At 47.1% G+C, this 22480-nt stretch overlaps 1 long non-coding RNA gene across 1 annotated transcript; it reads left to right on the forward strand.

Annotated features, from left to right (window-relative positions):
• Positions 1-4474: 4474 nt before the first annotated feature.
• LOC310900410 lies at positions 4475-19991 on the forward strand. Its single transcript, XR_014585110.1, has 3 exons — positions 4475-5005; positions 10788-18752; positions 19869-19991. It is a non-coding gene; the product is annotated as an uncharacterized lncRNA (long non-coding RNA).
• Positions 19992-22480: the final 2489 nt, after the last annotated feature.

Raw genomic sequence — 22480 nt, forward strand, 5'->3', positions numbered from 1 at the left:
AGATGTTATTGCAGTGTGATTGCAGGCTCATCTCTCTGCCAAGACACAAAAGATGCAATCTGTTTCATGGTGAAGGAATATGAGGAGCACATGTTTGGTCAAGCTGGTGGGCAACATCGTTCCTTCCGCTCCCAAGGCTGGCTGGGCTCTGGTATGTGCAGAAAAACACCCCCTTCCTCCCATTACTGTGGAGGCATCAAAAAACCCTGGTTTCAGCCTGTGCAATTAAAACAAACGGTTGCCACATGTAAATATTTGTGTTGTTAGCCATCTTGCTTCATCTGTGGAGCTCCTAAAATCAAACAGCCAAACTCAACCCTGGCTGTTAGAATAGGTCTGAGACGTGATGCAGGCTGTGTCTCCCTGGTGCCTTCAGTAGCAGCCAAACCAGTGGGGCCAGGAGGCTGAGGGCAGCCTGAGCTGGGACACTTGCTGGTCCTTGGATCAGCAGAATGCTTGTGGAGTGGTCCTGAGCCTGTCTGCCGACTGCATCAACCCCTGGTGGTGTCTCTGTGAAAAGAAGAACCTCTGCTCTCTGGCATCCCAGCTTTCTTGGGGTCCTACTGAGTATGTGGTTGGGAAGACCATCACAAGTGCCCATGTAAAAACTCATGCTCCAGAGGTGGAAAACCCTTGTCCAACCTCTGAACCATGTCTGAACCTGCCTTTCCCAGTGCTATATCAAGAGCTTTTTTTCTTCAGGACATCTCTACCACCAGAAGTACAGGGGTCCTCTCAGCCAAGGACAAGAAGGCCCTCATTGCTGCTGAGCACCAAAGGGTTTTAATACTCATCATGCACCTTGCACTGGCAGGGCTGGGTTCTGAGAGAGCAACAGAAGAGCTAAAAACATCCCTGGCTGCTTGTGCCTCTAACCTATGCGACACCTATGTATGATCTTGTATGTTATCCAGGTTTGTTTCAGCTCAGCACAAACATTACAAAATCACGTCTTTACCGCGCCTGTCTCCAGGGTTCTGCCCTTTGGCGTTTAGGAGTGAGGTGGATAATTATACAGGATTTTTTCTTCCCCTGGGAAAAGACATGAAATCTGGATCATTTCTGGCTTTCCTTGGTGGCTGTCCAAGCAGAAGTTAAAGCTCTCACAGCAATTTCTAAAATCCCCCTCTAGATAACACAGCGGCTAGGTTTCAAGGTTATTCTCAAGGGTGTAATAGCAGTATTTCTTCTTCACTGCAACACCATGATCTAATGCACAATTTCAATAAGCTTTAGGACAATTTTGAAACTGGAAAGTGTTTAAAAAAGGAAAAAAAAAAAAAAAAGAAAAAGAAAAAGGACCCAAACCACTCTCTTAATTCCAGTCTGCTTTCTTTGCTTTCTCTGTGTTGTTTTGAATAAGTTAAAAAGCAAACTGGGAAAATTTAATTTACACCAGGGGAAAAAAAATACTGCTATTTAAGTGAAAAAAAATCCATAGTGATACTGTTCCACTTCAACAATTATTTGTAGCATATCCCATATATATGTACGGGGTATATATATACATATATATATATATAAATGTTTTTTCCCGCGGGGTTTTCCTTTTAAAGATTTTTGCCTTTTCACATGTGAACTGTAAACAGACTGACAGATGGAATTCTTTTGTATAAACTGTTTCAGATACACTATTCTTCCATGCCTATGTCAGTTGTTTACAGTATCAAAAAGCCACAGATACGCCTAAAAGTAAGGAAAGTTGGAATTTCTGCCAAACATTTGGATACCATCCATCCTTAGAGGCTATACCCTCACTGCACCGGGTGGTGCTGAGGAACTTCTCGCCAGAGGCATCTCCACAAGATGTGTGTCAACAGGAGACTGGGGGATCTTCAAAGAAAGAGCTGGGAAGGGAGGAGAGAGGGAGTTTTGCAGACTGCAGACCCCAAAATTTGCTGCTGCCAGTGTCTACACTTGCTAATGAGCGCATATTAGACTGGTGGCTGCTGGGCTGGTGCTGGGAACGTCTGGAGCTCTCCATGTGGGTGGTGTATGGTCCCCGTGGCTTTTTTTTGGTGTTTTCCTTCTACGTTTTCCTGCCTTAAATATCAGGCAAAGAGTTTAACCTAGGGGGCTGTCGTGTACCAGTACTCAGGGATCTATGTGACCGTGACTCCTGGGGAGTGAGTCTTTATCAACCTCATTTGGAACTTTGAAGTATGCAAAACAAAACAAAACAAAACAACCAACCAAACAAACAAAAAACACAACACAGCCTTTGAACAGCGTCCTCCTAAGAAGTTCTCTTCTAGAGAGAGCCTTTTCTACTAGAGGAACTGGTTTAAGCTGTCCCAGCTAGCAAGTTTTTCAGCCCTGTAGCAGGGATTGCTGTACTGGGTGGTTCCCAGCATCATGGCAAAGCCATGTCAGCAAGCCTTCATTCTCCCTGAACTCCACTTCTGGCCCTTACCTTGAGATGTGCTCCACTGTGATGGCCACCAGTTATTGAAAACACCTTCGAAACCTTTTCACTGGTTCTTTTCTCTCTACACCATTGCATGGTTTTGCCTGGGAGGAGAATGACCATGCATCCCTATCACCCCCACAGGATTGGGCTGGGTTGTTCAGCAGGGTTAAATAGCTCCTTCAGTGCACTGCTGCTCAGCAAGACTGGAAGAGCCCTCCAGGTCTTGCATATCTTTGCAAAAAGAAGCCACTACTGTGTATTGTACCTCAGAAATAAGGATCAATAGAAGATGGGCCATGCAGTGGGAGTAAATGAATGCCTGATGCTAGAAAGCCATGTGAGAGGAGGCAGGGAAAGAGCCACCCTGGGAGCAAAGGGGAAGGCGGACAAGGCAGCCTGCAGTATTGAGAAGACCACTGGACCTTCACGTATGAGGGGCTGGGAAAGCCTGAAATGCTCCAAAAGACTCCAGACGAAAAATCCTTCCCCAAGATGATAAAACAGAGTCCCCCTGAGACAGAGGAAGGTCCTGTGAGTTTTTGAGTTTAGGAAAACTGCAAAAAAAAGAGGCTTCTGAATAGTACTGTGTATGACTTGTCCCTGTGAAGCTGCCCAGATATCGTCTCAGTGGCTGACCTCCTTCTTCCCTAGACGACATGGTTTGGCAAAGATTTTGGTGTTGTTCACCAGGACATTCATTCATCCAAATTTGGAGGTCAAGAAGGTACCATCACTAAAAACTCTGGGAAAAATCTCCATTAAAAACAACAACAAACAAACTAAAGAAAACAATTTCCAAGTGACCAACACATCCCACCCCAGGATTTGCCATGGGAAATTGTTCTGTGTCAGGGTGAGCCCGTAATCTCCATTGGCACAAAATCAGCCAGAGGTTTGTCTGCAGGAATGCCAGCGATGCTCTGGCTCGGGAGCATGCATACAGCACTGCCCTCTCCTGGCTGGAAAACCATGAGCCTGCCAGGCACCAGAGCCGGCTGCCAGCCCAGCAGCTGCCCAAATCCTGCTGGGTGCAGAGCTTGGTCTGTTTGGGTGGTCAGCACACCCATCCTCTGCCTATGCTCAGTGGGTTCAGTACCCTCTGCTAGCTACTTCATGCCACCACAGTCATATTTCTGGTGCCAATAATTCATTGTGGTGTTGGGAATATGGTGGCAGGCAAAGGAGATGCAATCAAGAAATGTATGGAAAATTCAAGAAAAGGCCTAAAAAGCTGCAGTTCAGGTCTCAACTCTGCAAGGAACCAAACCTCTCCAGGCTTTACCTAGTCCTCTGTGCCATGAATGCCCCAGCACCCACTTCACAAAGCCTGTATCATCTTTTTTTGATTCAAATCCTCAGCTGGAAGTCAATCTGACCTGTATCAGAGAATGCCCACTGTGAACCATAGGCAGGATGGTAGAACCCATCCTGCAGCATTCCTAGCTCACCGTTGTGCTACCTTCATGACAGAAACGAGAGGAGCTTAGAGGGTGGACAGGGAACAAAGCTTGCTAGGTAGATGGAGGAAGTACAGTGGACCTATACTTTGCCTCAAGACAGAGGAGTGAAGTGATTGTGCCAAAATCCAGTTGGGCCCTGGAGCTGAGAAGGACCACATCTGGCTGTTTTCGGGTGGGCAGATCGGCAGGGCTCATCCCTCCTCTGGTCACCGCTGGTGATGTTGCAGTGCAGATGGGGTGGAGGACATGCAGGTGCCAACACCTTCCCAAAACACATCCAAAGTGTGAGTGAGGGATCTGGAGACTACATGATGTGCACTGTAGGAGGGACAAGGGCATTGCAGGAATCCCAGCCATGAAAACAATACATTTGGAAGCTTGTTGTGGCTCGGAGATGGAGAACACCAACACAACAACGTGTGGGGCTTTGCTGGCTCTTCCCGCAGTGCAGGCAGCACTCAGCTACTCACCCAGGCTCCTCTTCCTCAAGGGGAAGAGGGCTGCTCTCCTCCGAGCACACGGGCTCGAGCTGTTGTTCCTGAGGTCTGTGTAGCCATGGAGAGCTCTGTGGTCATGTAAACATTACACAACCACGAGCCCCTGCTGTCCGAGGGCAGCAGAGGCACCGCCGGACTCCTCCTCCTTGGCCTGCTCTTCCTGGGGGTGTGCAGCGCTTTGTGAAGTCATGGCAGCAAACTCCGGCGGTGCCGGCAAGCCCACGGCCCGCTCTGAATTACCCTCACATTGCTGAGGGGATGGGTCACATTTCTGGGAATCCGCTCTGACCTCCTCTGGAGATGCTCTGGCATCTGAGGATGGAGCGAGGGAACAAATAGATGCTTCTTGCCCAGCCTCCGGTTCCACTTGAGGAACTTCACAGCTCGGGGTGATTAACAAGCTCCTGGATCCTCGCAAATGGGGCCTTGGCTGGTGGACAGGCCTCCAGGAGGTAGGGTCAGGATGAGGCAATGGCTTGGGCAGCACTCCTGGGGGGCGATGGGGCAAGAAGCAGGAGGAGGGAGCGCTCTGGATCTCCCCATGCACTCCTACAGGGCTGCTCCTGGTGACAGCAGGACATCGTCTCCAGCACAAGTCCTCAGGGTGCTCCTGGACTCAGGGGCAACGTGGCTCGCAGGTAAGTCCACAGCCTTGTCTGTGATGGGGAAAATAACTATGGACACCTTTATTTCTGCACAAAACTATATTTGTTCAGAGAAAGGAGGAATTCTGTCCTGTAGCTGAATTTAACACAGATCGGCTGATGCTCCCTAAACCATTTTACCACCTACAGGTACAAAGCTATTAATTTGCACACTGACGTTTTCTTTAGAATTTCATTTAAAAAAAAATGCAGGAAGAAAAAAATACACATGAGCAGCTTTATCCCTTCCTGAGGAGCTGCTGGTGGGAAGCTCCAGCCCCTCGATGAGCCAAGGAGAAGCAAAGCGAGGTGAAAGCTTTTCAATTTGTCCACCTTCTGCCGTGGCAGCAGGAGAGGGGAAGCCGAGAGGGGCCGGGGAGGGCTTCGCCTCGAAGCACAGAAGCTTCCCACGAGATGGTCTTGGGCCAGCTGCGAGCCTCCTGGACCCGGCACAGCTCTGCAGGCTGGAGGACGAGGGCAAAACGCCTTGTGAGCCACTGCCAGCGTGCCGCCGAGAGGAGCTGGGAGTGCTTTTTGTGAAACAGGAGTACGATGAGCAGACCTTTTAGTGCCTATTGGAAACAGATTTTTCTTGACACACAGGCACAGAAGCAATTCCTTTGGAATGAGAGCCCTGACCAAGGCTGGGCGTCAGAGAAGGGTTTCCAGCAAGTTGCGGGGAGGAAGGAAACCCGCCAGTGGGACAGACGATATTGTCTTTTGTTTTACTTTGTAGCGCTGATTGTTGAATGCTTTTTGATTTCACAAGAATTTCTGGACTTTGTCAACTTCCTTCAGAGATTTTGCTGGGAAAAAAAATGGAACCATGCTCAGCGTTCTCCTTCCCCAACCAAACCACTCAACGTTTTCATTCAAATCAGAATTTTCCATGGATTGTAATGCATGTTCCTCAACCAGCATCAACATGGTAGGCACCGTATAGCCCGCTAGATAATATTTGTATTCCAGCAGCAGGAACTCAGGTCAGAGCTCTCGTCTGCTGGACCTTGCGTAGAAGTGGCAACCTTGCTCTGAGGACTTCATAATCAGAATAGAAAAGACAAAGGGCAAGGGAAGAGAAAAAAAAATACTATAAATATGCTTTAACAGATGGGGCGCTGAGGTGGCAGAAGATGAAGTGATTCATTTGACGTCATGATCATAGGAAAGCTAAGCCAAAGCGAAGAACTAAATCCATCCCTCTTGGAAGGCGCAGCACATATCTTTAACCACAGCCCATCCTTTCCCTCTGGTGCTGTTGACTTCTGGTCGAGCCTTTGTTGTTCACTAGGGGATGGCACTTGGCACAGGGCTATTTGCTGAGGATCAGTCTACTTATGGGGATGTTTCTTGGGCGATCCACCGAGTATGCCTGATAACCACTTGTTTATATCAGTCCCTCCCGAGGACACCCGTCCCCTGGGTGAAGCTTTGCTTTATGCTGGGTGTCAGCAATGTGGATGTTGGAGATCCTAGGCTTTGCCACTCTTCCGGTAATAATAATAATCATGATAACAATCACAACAAAACCAGGGCTGGATCTGAGTGGCTTTCCCCAGCTGCCTGGCAAGCCGCAGCGACAATGGAAGGGATCCTGCAAGGGTGAGCACAGCACCCATGACACGTCCCCTCTGCGGGGACGGCAGGACAACGAGGGGTTTATCCTTCATCTGGGAACCAGAAAACATGCTTGGGCTTGGTTTCATCCCACCTGGCACACTGGCAGATCCCTGGCAGTGCTCTCTGACCATAATGGAAAACATGTATAACACATGACCAAAATCTAGAGATTTACACCCATTTTGCGAGAGCACAAACTGGACGGTAGCCAAGGGAGCTGACCCCATTCCTTGTCCCTCTCCTGTGTTTCTTTCAGGACAACTTTTGCAGGCCAAATACAAGGTCTGGTGATGGGGACAAGCCACACACCACTGGCCCCAGGAGCAGACGATGCTTTCCCCCTTGGGGCAGCGGCAGGGCTCGGGGGAACATGACAGCGGCGGGTGTGCTGCCGAGCCCTGCGCGGGCTGGCGTGCGGAGCGGCGGGGATTAGGGCTGGAACTCACAGTATTTGGGCCATTGTGCAATGCCGGGCAGCTGGAGGGTTTCACTTTTCAGAGGGGAAAAGAAAATATGAAAAACTAGAACCAGAAAACTCTTTTTTTCCCTCCTTTTTTTTGGACCTATCCAGAGCTTTCCACAATGCTAGTGATTTAAACCAGGCCTGGAATATGAATGCAACTCCAATATTTCTACCTTACTGAGTTACATTGATGAGTCAAGGAGCTGGCTGCGGCTGAGCGCCGCGATGTATATACGCAGGCTACAGCTGAAATCTCCCCTCGCATAGACACCTTGTCAGCTAGGGCTGGATCCGGAAGGTTAATAATGTTCTGTCCTTTTGGCTAATTCTGTGAGCATGGGAAAGAGAATATGAATTTAATTTAAAATCTAGACATTCCTTCCAGCTCTGGGACAGAGAAGACAAAGCTAATTTCACCGGTGGGCGGAGGGAGCGGGAAGGGGGGCACATCCTGAGCTCTGTGTCCAGGCTAAGTCTGGCCTGGGAGCTGGTTTCTAGGGGTGCTTGAGCCCATGGATGTAGGGGATCGGTGCTGTTGAATGGGGAGGAATGAGGCTGCACCCCAACACGGGGTGGGGAAGGTGAGCAGGTGCCTGTAGCAGAGGTCGAGCGCCTTGATGGTGGGCATTCCTTGCTGTTTGGGATAGGGGGCAGTGATGGGGAAGGCCACCAGTGTCACCTTCTTCATGGGGACCAGGGATGGACATGATCTCAGGGCAGGACCAGTGCAGGGAGCAGAGGAGTCCTGCAGCCAAACATCTGCCCATTGCTGAGAGCAGGCACAGGACTTTGTGCTCCACAACCCAGCCAGAAGCCCTTAAAATGGCCTCCGCTCCCTTTTCATCCCTCATCCCCATATTCTGCCTTCTCACAGTACCCCACTTTCCACCCCCCTGCCAAATAAATCTCCTTAGAGTTTAAATAAATGCCGTAGTGTCCTAAAAGTCTTGCAGCCCTGGAGAGGAAAAGAAAAAAAAAAAAGAAGAAAAAAAAAAGAGAGAGAGAAAGAAAAAAGTAAAGAGAAGGTATTAAAGCTGAAAGAGAAATAGTAGATGTGCATCTTCTTCCCTTTGGTCTCTCTGAAGGCTATTAAGTGATGCAGGGTGACTGTGGACAGGTACATGCAAATAATAGGATCAAGGCAGCAGTACAAAGGTTTGTCTCCCAATCTTAATGCAGGTGTGGGAGACACAAACCAGGTGGCTAAAAGGCTCCTTTGTTTGAAGCTGTCAGGAGGAGAAGCTGATAATCTCATGCCTCATCCCTAAACTCTCTTTCAGCCGTGTCAAGGCATCTCCTCACATCAGGAAGTCTGCAATGACATGGCTATGTGCTAAGCTCAGTTAATGTGGTCCAAGGTTTAAACACTTCAGGTTGAAAGTGGATAATTGGTGGTAGTGGATTTTAAAAGCTCACACAGGTGCCTTTGAAAAGAGGTCAGGAGTCAAGTGCATCTCTCCTATGAGAAATGGTGAGCCTTTCCTAAGGAGATCAAAATTCTTCCACGGAGAGCCCCAGGGCCTTGTAAGAACTGTTATTAATTTAGTTCTGTATGTTCTAAATAATGGAAAAACGATACCACATGTGTACACGCCTAGGAACCGGGGCATGTTCGCTCCGACAGATAGGCTTTCACCTGGCACTCCTGGGCTGTTAATTAACTAATCCCTTCTCAGCCCAAGCAGGAGCAGCACAGCAGCAGCTCTCCCAGCTGGGGCATCCGAGCAATGGGTGCTGAGCACGAGTGGGGGCTGCTGTGACCTCAGCTCAAAAGGGACCCTTGGGGACAAGGGCAGACCCTCAACGAGCACCCGCCTCAGGGTACAGGGGTTGTAGGGTCTCTCACTTGGGTTTTCCAAGCAGCCCAGGGATTTGGGCCCTTGGGCTGCATCCTTGCTCCCGTGGGTTGCTGCAGCCCTCGGTTGTGATGCCCTAGGTGCAGACATTAGGTGTGTACAGCCCGTGGGCTGAGACCTCCCTGCCACAGAGACTTTTCTTCACAAAGTGGACTCTGCACCTACCTAAGCAACATCTTTAAAAGATGCCCATTCTCCCTTCTCCCTTTATTATTTTCTGGAATTGTGTTTAATTAAGTCGAAGTCGGAGGAAATTAACAGCCAATTATTTTCTTATGGTGGATTTTTTTTTTTTTTGTGTTGGCCTCAAGACATAGACTTGCCTAAACATGCAGCACATGAAAGCGACTTCTGCCCCTGGCATATCGGGTTGCAAAGGCCCTGCACTTGCACCAAGCTCTCCCCAACCGAGCCCTGCACCTGCCCGGAGCTGCGGGGAAGGGAACAGGGCTCGGCGTGGGGCGAAGACAGCTGGGCGGATCCGGGCCAGAAGAAGCTGGTTTTGTCCCATGTTCAGCATGTGTTTGAATTTGCAATCTGAGCACCCGGGGTGACATGTGCCAATAAAGCTGAAAATAGCATCATTATTACTCATGTTTGCATTGAAAGCGCAGTTCAGTCTGCGTGTGTAAGTAAGGGGTGGCTATTATTAGCTCCTAATCCCACAGGCACAGATGTCCCTAGGTCTACCTGTGCAGACAGCCCCTCTGCGTTGAAAACCACGTTATTTGCCAGTTTGGTGCGTGCAGCCCAAAAACACACCGAGGCCAGGCTGTCACATGAGAGCAGGCTTATCCCAATTATGAAGGAATTTCCTCCTTGAAAATGTTCGGATGAGTTTGTTGATGTTTTTCGAATGGGATGATACGGCACTTTTAGCAATGACACACCTTCTGATCCTGCTGGATGGATGCTCTGCGAGCAGGTGTTCGTCTTGCCAACAAAATAGCTGTTCCCATCTGTCCCCCTTAAGTCTTCGGCTCTATTTGTGGCTGGGGCCAATTTGGGAAAGACTCCCACTGGTGAAAAGATGTTATGTATTTGTTATTATTTGCTGTAAACTTATTTGTCTTACAGTAGCACGTCAGAGATCAGCATGAGGCTCTGAGCAGACACAAAACCAAAAATATGGTCCCTGCTCCAGAAGCTGTAAGCTCCAACTCCACTCTGCACAATGGCTCAAAGTTTATCCCTTGCATTTCAGTTTTATATGGTGTAGCTTAAAAATGAAAATTGCTGGGAAGCAAAACCAAACAAAGTCTTCCCCTCTGCAGTGTGGAGCATGGGAATTACTGAAATGTTTCATTTTGTTTTAGTTTCTTAGATGAGAAATGATCACACTGATGCTTTCTTGCAGAAAGGTTTGCTTTTGACAAAGTGATCTTTCCTGAGGGGACAAATATCTCATTCAAAGACATTTCTCCAGCTCTGGCTGTAAGGAACTTAAGAGCAGCACTTTCCCTTTTTTATTAATATTGTTTGTTGGTGAAATGGCTTAATGGCTGCAGGGTCAGTTGACAGATAGGAGGTAACATTGTTCTCCTCCTCCAGCGAATGTAGTGTTTGGCATGACTTCAAAATAACCCTATTGTTTGTCATCTTCTCAAAATACACCATAAAAACCCTGTTAAAAGGAAAGATAACGTTTTCTAAGCATAAGTCAAGTGCCGGGTTGCCTTTTTTAAAGCTGCTTGATGAGAATTAATGGTGTTGGATCTCCTGTTTTAAACACATTTGGCCAGGTTTTCTGGAGGCACCTAATTTATCTTGAGGCTCTTTCATCTATTATCTAACTGTGAGCTTGTTCGTAGCTCATCAGCCATCCTCGTTTTGACAGGGGGCCTTGTGATGAGCAGCCAACAGCGCGCGGCGTCGGGGCCGTGCGTATCTCTGGCACGAAGGTGATGGGAAAAGGCTAACCTCCTGCCACTCCTCCCAGCACGCCCCGAAAACAGAAATAGAGCCTGAGACCATCGCGCGTCCTGCCAAGCCCTTTGACGTGGTTCCTGTGCCCAAGCCTCAGAGCGTTGGATATGGTGTATTCAGCCAGGAAGAAGTCGTCACCCCTGTCCCCTTGTGAGAGCTCGGGGTGGCATTGGGGAACCTCCTCTTGTCGAGGGCATGGTCTGCGATGGAGGATTCCTTGGGTTTTGGATTGAGAATTGCTTGCACAGACAGTGTCCATGGAGCCATCAGGAAACAGAGGAAAGCGGCAGGAGTTATGAAATAAAAATAACCTTATCTAATAAGGGAGGTGGAGGGGGGAATAAAGATCTTGTGTAAAAGCTCTTGAAACAAAGAGTAATTTTTCCACGGTTTGGACCCAAACAAGAATTATCCGGTACATGATTCAGGACCATCGCAGATGTGTAAATTTTGGGCGTCAGCTCCAAAGCTACGCTGGAATCAGCCGGAGTTTTGCAAAAAAAGTACATCGCCTCCTTTTTTCTGCTTTCAGCATCGATGTACACGAGGACTTGGAGTGGCAGTGACGAAGCTGCTGGGAAGTTTGTCACCATAACACTGGCTGTTTATGCTTTGTGTGGATGAAAAGAACAGCTTTCTTCAATTAGGCTTTGTACTTCAGCTGGCAGGCGGGTGCCGATTGTCTGAAACTCCACCTCTCCGTGCAGCCTGTTTCGGGAGCTGATGGATGCCGAGCCGCCCAGCCCGGCCCTTCTGCTAACGACAGGACAAAATGGGAGACATCCAACAGCAGCAGCAACCACATGGGTTCAGTTGAGTCCTTGGGCCTTCGGATCAGGCCTGGTGCAACTTTCTCAATGCTTTTCCTCTTCAGTTCCTGCTCCATGCAGGTGCGGGGAGCTGACATACCAAGGAGAAGGCTGCTGGTTGCTAAAGGAGGGCTCGAGCTCATTTTGAAGCCAATGGTCTGGTGGGGACAGCAGGCTCTTTCCATTGACTTCAGCAAGTTTGGAATAAGTTGCCTGGATACCTAGCAACGTAACACAGCATGTGTGATCGGCTGATAGATATTTATTTAATAAGAAACAGTGCATGGGAAGGGAACTGCCTTGATAGCAGTGTGGATTTATAAGACACTGATTGCACTTTGTCATGCAGTTTTGCAGATTGAGAGAGCTGGGTTTTATTTTATTTTATTTTATGGTTTACCAGAAGCTGATAGCAAAGCCATGGCAAAAAATCAAAATACAACACCCACTGTAGCCCTTCACAGGGAAAACTGTCTTATAAATTAAGATCTAGAGGAATTTCTGATACTGCCTTGGAATTCCTTTAGAGTGAAATGTGTTTCCTGGGTCATACTGTGGCAGAGAAAAAGTATGCAGAGACTGAGCTGCGTGAACAACAGCATATAATAATTAAAAACAAACGTCTTCATGCCCAGGCAGGTACTCCTACCAAAAAAACCATGTCAATAGCTCTGTTATTTCTCATCTCTCCTTTTGTGCTTGTGACTCTTTTACCATAGCCACTGTACAGGAGGAGGGATTTGGGGGATGCAGTCACTGTCCCCTGTTGGAGACCTCAGAGGCATGGCGTGGCCCTGTGCACTCACACTGCTGCTAATCCTCTGCTGAAAACAGAGCTGCTTGTGCTCAGTGTCTCGTGCCAACACAGACTCAAGCGCAGAGGGTGGACAAACACCCCCAGGACAAACACCCCCCTGCACATCTGCTGCGCTGACCCCTTAGCAGAACCCTTCCCAGATCAGGAAGAGGCATGGGACAGGGGAGCTGTGAGCAGTGGTGGTGCACGGGGAGGCAGCAGAGCTGTGACTCAGAAGGCAGTAACACTTCTTCATGGTTCTTGGTAATTCCTAAATGGTTTCACTGGGAATCAACACAACTGCCAGGGCTGTGAGACCCTGCTCAGCCTTGGGAGAGAGAACTGACCTTCACGCTCTCCATTCAGTCTCTCCGATTTATTTATTTATTTTCCTCCAGGCTCAAAATATTTCTTAACAATAACCAAGGGAGAAACAATGGACATGCCCAGATCTCCGCGTCCCGGCTCCACATGGGCATTGCTGCAGGGAGCTGCTCCAACTCCAGCCTGGCAGACCCAGGTGCAGCACCCTTCTCTCCTGGCGATTCCCACTCCAACCCCGAGCCAGGTAATTGGGCAGCTAAATCCCTCGAAACGTCTGGGCCTCTTCCTCAGTTCCCACACTGTAATTCCTCGCCTCACAGGTGGGTTGTGAGATTAAACACATGAAAGACTCGGAGGCACCGAATGCCGCCGTGATGAGACCCATCTGACGGAGGGATCAGCTCACCGCCGCGCAGAGGGCAGCCGGGGCTGGAAAATGCCTCAGATTTTTCTCCCCGACAGCAGAATGGCTTTGCGGATAATTTATTTCCCCCTCACAAGACTCGGAGTATATTTGTAGGGAATGCAAACGTTTTGTTTTTTGCTACCTATTTTTCTTCCCTCCTCAAATAAATGTTTTTTGCCTGCACACGGGCTGGCCAGCTGCTCTGAAATTTCAAGAAAAAATCTCATTAACTCCCCCAAAGCCTTAATTGTCCCATTTATTCCAAGGCACTCGGGAAGCCCATCTTTCAGTGGCTCGCTCGCCCTGCTAACAACTCACCGTAATCCTTATCGTAATCCCCAAGAATGCTGATCGCTCGGGTGGCGTTTGATTCTCCTCGCTGATGAATTGCAGGGTATTTCATATCCTCTTGTCACAGAACCGTTCTCCTGCCTTTACTCTTTCAGCAAGGAAAGTCACTTTTATGTCTCGTGTCAGGCCTTCCCCCGCCACCAGCGACCTTTTTCTCTTAGGTACACAAAAGCAAATGTTCTGGAAGCTCTTTAAAATACCTGAGCAACTGGTAGTAAATGACTCATTTCCTGTTGTTCTAACTTTTTTTTTTTTTTTTTTTTTTTTTGCAGCTGAGAAGTTATCTTAGCTCGGGATGTTAAGACAGTTGCATGGTCTTCTGTGTTTTTGCGGGTAAACATTATCTCAGCTCATTCCTGAGCTGATCAAACTGATTTTATAAACAGCCTTTCATAGTGGAAAGAGTTTTTTTCTCCCTTTCGCAAGCCTTCTGGGCTGAAGTTTGGCCGACGCTGGCATGCAGGAAAACTACTGTATGTGTGTTTGCACTGCAGTAACTGCAAATCTGTCCATTTCAATCTTTTTTGAGTTAACACACTGGGCAAACTAGGTGGTTTTGCAATGACTTCATCCCAGGATCTCGGCAGAAAGCAGCTCGCGTACATAGCTGAGCCTGGAATGCGAGTGGGACCTCATTCATAAACTTCCTTACTGTTCCTTTACACTCAAATGCAGGAACAAAAATCAGCCAAAACAAGCAGAAATGGTGTTCCGGAGTTAGCCAAATGGGAAAATATATAGATGCACTTTTAAAATTTTAACAGTATTATTGAACCAGGATGTTTTTAACCGTGTGTAGGAGACTTTCTGTGGTATCACATTCATGCTGTCTCTTGAATTAGACCAGAAATTTATCAAGCCTTTTTATCCCTTTTTCTAAAACTTTTTTGTTTGTTTGTTTTTGTGATAACACCTCGTTTATTTGTGATAACACCACCACCTGCTCAGTGCAATTGTAAATATACAGCTTGAAAAAATATGTTCTGAGCAGGGGGTGGTATGAACAGACTATAGTTCAGAGAAAAGGCCTTAATACAATTACAGTTGTTTTAATTAAAGCTGTTAAATAGCAAGTGGGAAAAAAAAAAAGCAATTAATTTTTGCACTTTTTCTGAGCAAAAGCACCTAAGGTCTTCATGATCCCGAAAGCACGAGGCAGATTGTATGCTAGTTGTGAACAGTAGGTTTATACACATGAAGCTGTTCTGCAGTGCTGGACTGAGGGCCAAATTCAGCCTGCAAAATCTGACCTGGAGACTCCCAAATTTACCACCCAGTGGCATTGGCTGGAGGTCACCAAAACAGGTGCTGGTGCATTTGGGGTCCTCAGGCAGGCCCCTGGTAGGATGGGCACATTCAGAGCCCCAGCCAGATGTGAGCTCCACCAGGCGGGGCCATGATTGAATTTCACTGATTTTAAGTCCCCCTTTGTCAGCTCGGCAGTAAAAATTGGGCTGGATGATTGTTGCAGTCACTGGAAGAATTTGTCTGTGGTCTAATATAAGTGCAACCAAGGAGCTCTGGCATGTGCCTCCAGCAACTTGGATTTCCAAGTGGTCTTACTTTTCAGTGCTGGACACTCCCAGGAGGAGCTGAGTTTCCAGGAGAAGATGACAGTGGGTGTATTCAGTCCAACGCAGCTGTAGGTACGGCACAAACACAATTAGAGACAGTTCCTGCCCTGGAGAGCTTGGATTCTAAATAGACAAATAGATCATCTCCAGATGGTAGGGGCTTAGGTTGAGTTGGTGGGAGAGCGCGCGGGTGTGTGGTACTTCTGCTGCTGGATGCAGACAGATGGTCGCAAGGCAAGGGGAGAGAGAAGTGCCCTAGGTGTCGGGGGGCTCGAATTCCCCGCAAGAGGCTCACAGGGGTGGGGTGAGCATGTGGTGATGGCTGCGGGGTGCCGTATCGCAAGTGGTGGGAAGAGCTGGAGGAGCGGAGGGAGGGGAGGAGGAAGGAAATCCATCTATGGCAGCTTCTGCTGAAACGCAGGGGGATGCCAGCGAATGTCGATGCCTGGTGGTGAAGAATGGATGTGATTTAACTTTGTTGGACACTTGGGAATTTATTGTAGAAAGAAGGATTGATGAGGGCACGAATTTTGGCCAACTTGTAAATGAATAGCGCAATGGCAAAGAGCGTTTTCACCTTTCACCACCACCACCAGCATGGAGCGTAGGACTCATGCCTCGGGACCAGAGGGCGGGTTGTGCCAAAAGAGCCAAACCAGAGGGAGGATTTATAGATATGTATCACAGACGTGTTTGGGTGAGGACAACGGAGAGCCCAGCTCGATGGGCACTGCCTAAGTTGTGCTGGGGGGACTGGGTGCCTCAGCAGCCCCGGACAGGCCTGGGTATAGGTGGTGAGGAGCCAACAGCAGCTCTGAGGGGAGCTACTGGCAGTCACTTCTGGCTCAGAAAGTCCCTGATGTGCAAACAGCTGGAAGCTGAGTAGGCTCTTGGTGGAGGTCATCTGAACCTCACACTCTTTCCCAGGCCTCTTGAGGCTTTTGGTCACTTCCAGGGACAGGATATTGGACCAGTGAGACCTATGGTCTGACACACTGGTTTGCTCTTAGAGTCCTGCTCTCTGTCATTTGCTCTGCCTTGGTCATCTCAGCCTCCATTTCAAGGGAAAGCAGCTAAAGCGAAGAGAAGAAACCACTGGTTGCCTGGGAAAACATCTGAGTATTTATTTCAGACCACAAGCACTGTAGGTGGCTCAAAGGTTTGGGAGGACGCAGATGAGAAGGCTTTGTGGGAAAGTATTGAATTTCCAGCAGCCAGAACAATAAAGGATAATAAGTGAGAGGCACCTCTCCAAGCAGACATGGGGCTTCACCAGATCGGGACAATGAGCACAGCGTCTACCAGCAGTCAAATGCCACATGCCTCTGTGCTAATTGCAGGAGTTTACCACCGAACATGGGAGAGCTATAGTATTTAACTTGGCAAGAGAGAGGTGATTTAACTGGTATAGCAGAGATGTGGTTGGGCAGCATAAATCAATGGGCTGCAAATTACACAGGAAATTTGGGTCTAGCTTCCAGGGTTGAGGAAGGTGGGAAGATGAAGGAATTAAAACCTGATACCATTAAAATATTGCTCCAGGGCACAGATGAACTTGCTCTAATGCTTATTGGGTTACAGATTGCATTTAAAAAATGACAGGAATACGCTGCAGGTCACCCTTTTCCAAGAGCTATTGGGTGACAAAAAGAACAAATTTGGAACAGGTAGGATGATGGGACTTGCATATTGAAAGACATGTGAGTAATCCAAAATCTTTGGAAGAAAAGAAAATTATACTCAGGATGATTGGGATATGATGACATCATCTAGCCCCTCACCTGCTCTTTAGCTGGGCTAAATTTGTAGTAGAGATATTAGTTGGATAAGGGCTCATATGAACTGTAGCAGGAGTTATACATATCAGTGCCTTTGCCTGACAAGGTAACTGGCTCAACTCATCTGCCAGATCAATATATATGCAGACTCTTCACTAGGTTGCTACCAGGAAGATTTTGGTCTATTAGGAATGGGAGCTTTGCCTATTTCTAAAGTTGTACTCGCTGTTTTCAGACTGCTGCAAGTTCATTGTTGTACATTAAGAAGGAATCCCTATGATCAACTAAGTAAGGCTTTGTAAAGCAGAGATTGTAAAGCCCAGGCTAGTAAGGTCAGCGTGGAAGTGTAGAGCATATCCTTTGGAAAGACATCCAGTTTCATTTAAAGACTCCATATAACTCACCATATTTCACTCTAGACAAATGGAAAAAAAAATACACACCTAGTTTCTGGTCAGAATTTATTTAGCTGCATTTTCCAGCCAATATATCTTCTTTCTTTTTTGTTTGTTTGCTTGTTTGTTTTTCTTCTGGTATATTTAGCTCTCCATCTAGTTGGTAAGTCTATTCCATCTAGTCTAGATTGATTTTCCAGCTGCCTTGTGATTTGATTAAGTCAAGTTAACTCTCATCAGATGATTTGAAACAATCTGATCCAACTTCTTCTGATACCTTGGTAGTTGCAAACTGATCTCTACCTACTTGCAACTGCCTAGGATCACTTCTGGTAATTCAGATCATCTGTGATGCCTTTAGGGACCAATCCAAATTCTGCTAAACCAGCGTAACAGCTCCCCTTGATCTAATAGGCTTTGGACCAGCCTCCCATCTCTTTGAAACAGCAGGTCATATATCTGACAAAAGGTAAAGAGTTTGGCTAAGTGCCTACAAAATTTATTGTAATACAAGCTGGGGATAATCAGAAGACAAATTTTGTATATGTGCAAAGTATTAGTGCCCTTAATGATAAAATGTTCATGCTTGACATAATTTTTGGATGAGGCTTGAAAACGTCAGGCTTGAGCTACTTTTCTCATGGGATTACCTTGCAAGCAGTAAAGAGCAGATGGAAAAGATCAGCATAACAGGAATGAAGTGCTCCTCATACCACAGAACCCAGGATCTGTGGATGCAAGCTACTGCCACCTTGTTATTAACTGTTTGCACCCAAACAGGTATCCTCACAACAAAGGAAGAACTTTTCTTATGGGAAGAGGCCATGCTGAGTAGATTATGCTCAGCTGTCAGCTGAACCCACCTTGGGGACCATCTCTGGGCAGTCTGCTGGTCATCCCTCTGGAGGTACTCTGCTCCCTTTCCTCCCAGAAACCAGCACAATGCCAAGGGCACGAGAGCGGTGCGGTCCATCCACCTGTGCAGCAGAGTACAGGGAAGGCAACCGGGTACCTGCCCTATATCAGGGGAACATCATTCTCCCACCAACTTCAGCAAGATCCAGAACAAACTGGGGACATCAAGCAGGGAGGAGGCTCCTTTGCTCCCACCTCAACTCCTACATCTACACAGCTCAGTACAGCACCAAGAAGGGGTCCCCTTAGCCATGTCTCCGCTCTGAGCAGCCCTGGACATCTTCAGCTACCCAAGAGCCTCAGAAGCAGCTACATAACAAAGTTCTTTGTACATGGATTTTGGGGTATAAACAGAATTTAACACCTGCCATCTGAAGACGAGCAGTTCTGCAAATGTCCACACACTGTGGCTTCACCCTTGCAGTCTGACCTCAGAATGAACAGCGCCCTATCCCTCTCCTCTTGTGGTATTTGATGGTACTCTCCATGGTGAAAAAGGACGGCAATCTGAGCCATGCTTACAGACAGGTACCTGAACATGATATTTGCCAGGATATTTATTTACTTTTTTTGTCTAGAACCACAGGGGCTTCTGACAGCCTGGGCCCAATTTTCAGCTAGCAGAAGCTGGTGGCACTTGGTGGCAATCAGCAGTTACATCAGCTTCTGCTAGCTGGGAATTTGGCTCCCCAGACTTCTCTGTGCTGCTTTGATCCTCTTTTTTTGTACACCATGCTTTGGGTGTACAATTTAATGGTGAGCAAGGGCTTTCAGCCTACTCCAGAGGGAGGAGAACTGGTTTTGGTGTCTCTAGAGCCTGCCCCAGCCATAACACACTACGAGGATTTGGGCCAGGTGCTGCTGCAATGAAGGCTGCCCTTTCATGAGCTGCGGGACTGAAATTGCGAAGTAATTGAATCAAGAGAGTGGTAGGACAGAAGGAAATTGGGGTGGAATATGGAAAAGGTCTGTCTGCACCGTGTCACTCAGTTCATCTCCTTGGCAGGACCCTTTCTATCAGCAGCAATGCCTAATCTTTAAACAGATGGGCTGAAAAATCACTTTGCATTATAGATGGGCTGAGAAGAGAAACATATTTTTAAATGTAGAGGATGTTCATGGACAGAGTTTTTCCAGAGGGCCATCTTCTCTGGGGCCCAGCTGACCACATGGGACAAACAGGTCTATCCTGTAACGGTGGGAACCCTGCCAAATTCCCAACGTGCACATCCCCTGCAATGCTTCAGTGCCCATCACCAAATGTTCCAGCCTTCTCCTGCACCCCGGCAGAGGGTGGCACCAAGGGGGAAGCTGCATTCCCTGTGGTGTCACCTCATGGGGTTGGGACATTTTGCCAGTGAAAGTGAGTCTATAGCAGATTTTTTTTTGCCCAGAATGTGCTGGCTAGAGTTTTGCTTTTTTCATGCATCCAACCAGCACAGACAGAAAATCTTCAGTCAGGTATGTCAAGTGCCCAACATCATACTCACTAAATTTTTCCATCTTTCCCCTACCAGCACTTTATTTCACTGTTTTATTTATACCATGTTCCAGGCCATAATCAAGCTCTCTGCAGTGTAAAAAAAAAAAATAAAAAATAAAATAAAATAGGGAAACCAAAGAAAGGCTATCTCTTCTTTACAGAGGGAAGACAAGGCCCAGAAGGACATGGTGACTCACCTCAGGCTGCTGAAGTGCTTGGCAGGAAAACATCCCAGAACTTCTGCCTCCTGCACCTACAACCCCCTTGGACAGTCCTGGAGAATTCTCATCTCCCAGGAATGCAACATCCTTCTTAGAAACACAAGATGGGTGAGCCACCGGGAACACGCTACTTGGGAGAACATCGAGACCAGGGAGTTCTCAACAGAGTCGGAACTGCCAGTGTTTCACAGTGAGGTTATTCTCCCCTTTGTCATGTTTTTAAGAAATCTTTCTTAAAAATCTGAGTCTGTTTTTTATCCTGGCCCTCCAGTTTCTTATACAACACTGCAGTTTTTCAGCTTTGAGCTCTTTAAGAATATCCAGTCATCTCCACGTGCTCCTGCAGGAATGGCCACATGGGACTAGCACTAGTCCTTCACTTGCTGTGTCTCAACTCTAGTGGTGACTTGTAGTCATAGGTGCTTCCAAGGAAAACACCATAAAACTCTTTGGAAATATCCAGTCTTTCTAGTATTTTTGTCATTACTATTCCCATTTGTGTTGTGTAGGTTGCCGAACGCAATTTCATAGGTGCTTCTTGCCTGCTCTTCATCTGCGTAGTACGCAGGATCCGCTGACGTTTGTCTTTGTGAGATACATCTTTGATCCTTCTTTGAACCGTACTAAGTAACCCTTATTATGTCCCAGGTGAGTGTGACTGTGAGTATAGGAATGTACCTTTTGAACACACAATAATAAAAAGTTGTTACGGGCTCCTCTGATAGTCAAAGGAAAAAAAAATGTGTCTGATTTTCATTTCTTTACATGCCTATGGCCCCTGGCTGTGGTGAGTGTGACCTGGGTTCCCTCTGTGTGGGCGCTAAGCTGAGATCTGGAGCAGCAACTGGGTTCCCTCAAGCATCTACTTTATTCAAAGAAAAGTTACTGGCACCTTCCAGAGGTGAAGATCTGAACTGTCCCTAGGGAAAGCACTCCTGCTTGTGTTTCATCACAGATGGAGATTAATTCAACTACTATAGGCACCTCAGAGCAAGTGATTTCAGGTAACTTTGGGCCAACAACCCAGTCCTCCCACTTGTCTGGGAGCACAGAAGACCCAATTGGAGCTTTCAGTCTCAGACGAAAACACATGATGTTAAATCACCTCCTCTACAAGGAGACAAAGCTCTGATGCTGTTCACTTCAGAAGGGAGTGCACAAAGCTCTGCTAGGTGTATCAGCAAAGCCTGAGCTCAGGTTGACCTTACCAATAAGCAAATCCACTTGCCTTCAGACTCTGACCTCCACATCACCTTCTGCTGTGGTATTTCTCATGCAGAGCTTAGGAAAACCCAGTCCAGGAGACACAGAAGAGTACTCAGACCTGCAGGAGGTGATTCCAAATCGCTGAAGAGTGTGCCAAAGGCTAGAGAAGTCAGAAACAAGAGCATATACTGTGTGTCTACCCAGCGACATGGAAGAAAAGACACTGCAAAAGCTTATCATGAAGAGTGTGTACCTTTTCTCCCAACAAACACCGAGGTAACTATGTGCTCAGATCAACCAAGAGAGAAGATGGGGAGTTTTCCCCACTCACAAATGGAGATACATGAATTATTTACAGGGGGTGCACCTTATATTGCAGGTTCCCTAGAAAGCAAGCTCCTATTCTACAAAAGAAAAATCTCTTTTTTTTTTTTTTTAACTTTATGAGATATCAAGTAGAATGAAGCACTGGGACAAAAGTTTCAAACACAATAGCTGTTACTATTGCTTTTGTTTGCTCAGAGGAGCAATCATACACAGCAGTGTCCAGAACAGGGTGCCTGTCAGTGAAGTCATCATGGGAAGAGATAGAGTTTACCTCTTTAACATGGGCTGAAAGGAATCTTCTTCTACCAATGCCTCTTCTTGCAGTTCTTTTTTGCTGATGACCTTTTGGATAGTAATAAACTGATCTTCAGCAGTTGTCTGGAAGATTTTCTTCTATGATTTCAAGCAAGTGATTTGAATTCTTTCTATTTTCTGATCTACAGAATAGAACTCCTATAATTTTATGGAGCTGTTACAAAGATAATTAATTTGTGTGAGACAGTCACGTATTAGGACTGTGAATCAAGTAAGTGTCCAGATAGACTCAAGGGAAGAGAAAAAAACATTCTTAGATTTCTAAGAAGCATTACTGTGAATGCACACAATAAAGCAAAGAGGTCAACAATACCCACATGACAAACATCCTACAAATGTTGGTGAACAGCAGGTACCTTTGCAAACACAGAAAACAATTCATAGATGAGTAGACAATGAGTTTTTCCAGGCAGCAGACCTGGAAGCTGACAAGAGGTTTGCAGATCCCTGAAATAATCACCAGTGAAACACAGAAGGGGAAGAACAGCAGCACAGCCCTGCTTAGTGCGATCCCAAAGTCATGACTAACGTCACAACCATGAGTCCTGACCCCAAGTAGCCAAGGGTAACATCCATTCCACCCTAAGGCTCCTTCCTTCATTCAGAGAATGTGACCATTCACACATGCTATAACCTTTAGGCAGGATTGCACCTTTCCAAGATTATCCCCAGATCCTGATTTCCCACCCCATGGTGCTCTTTCC

The sequence above is a fragment of the Anser anser genome (assembly GCF_964211835.1).
Source record: "Anser anser genome assembly, chromosome: 5".
In the NCBI taxonomy this organism is placed as follows: Eukaryota; Metazoa; Chordata; class Aves; order Anseriformes; family Anatidae; genus Anser; species Anser anser.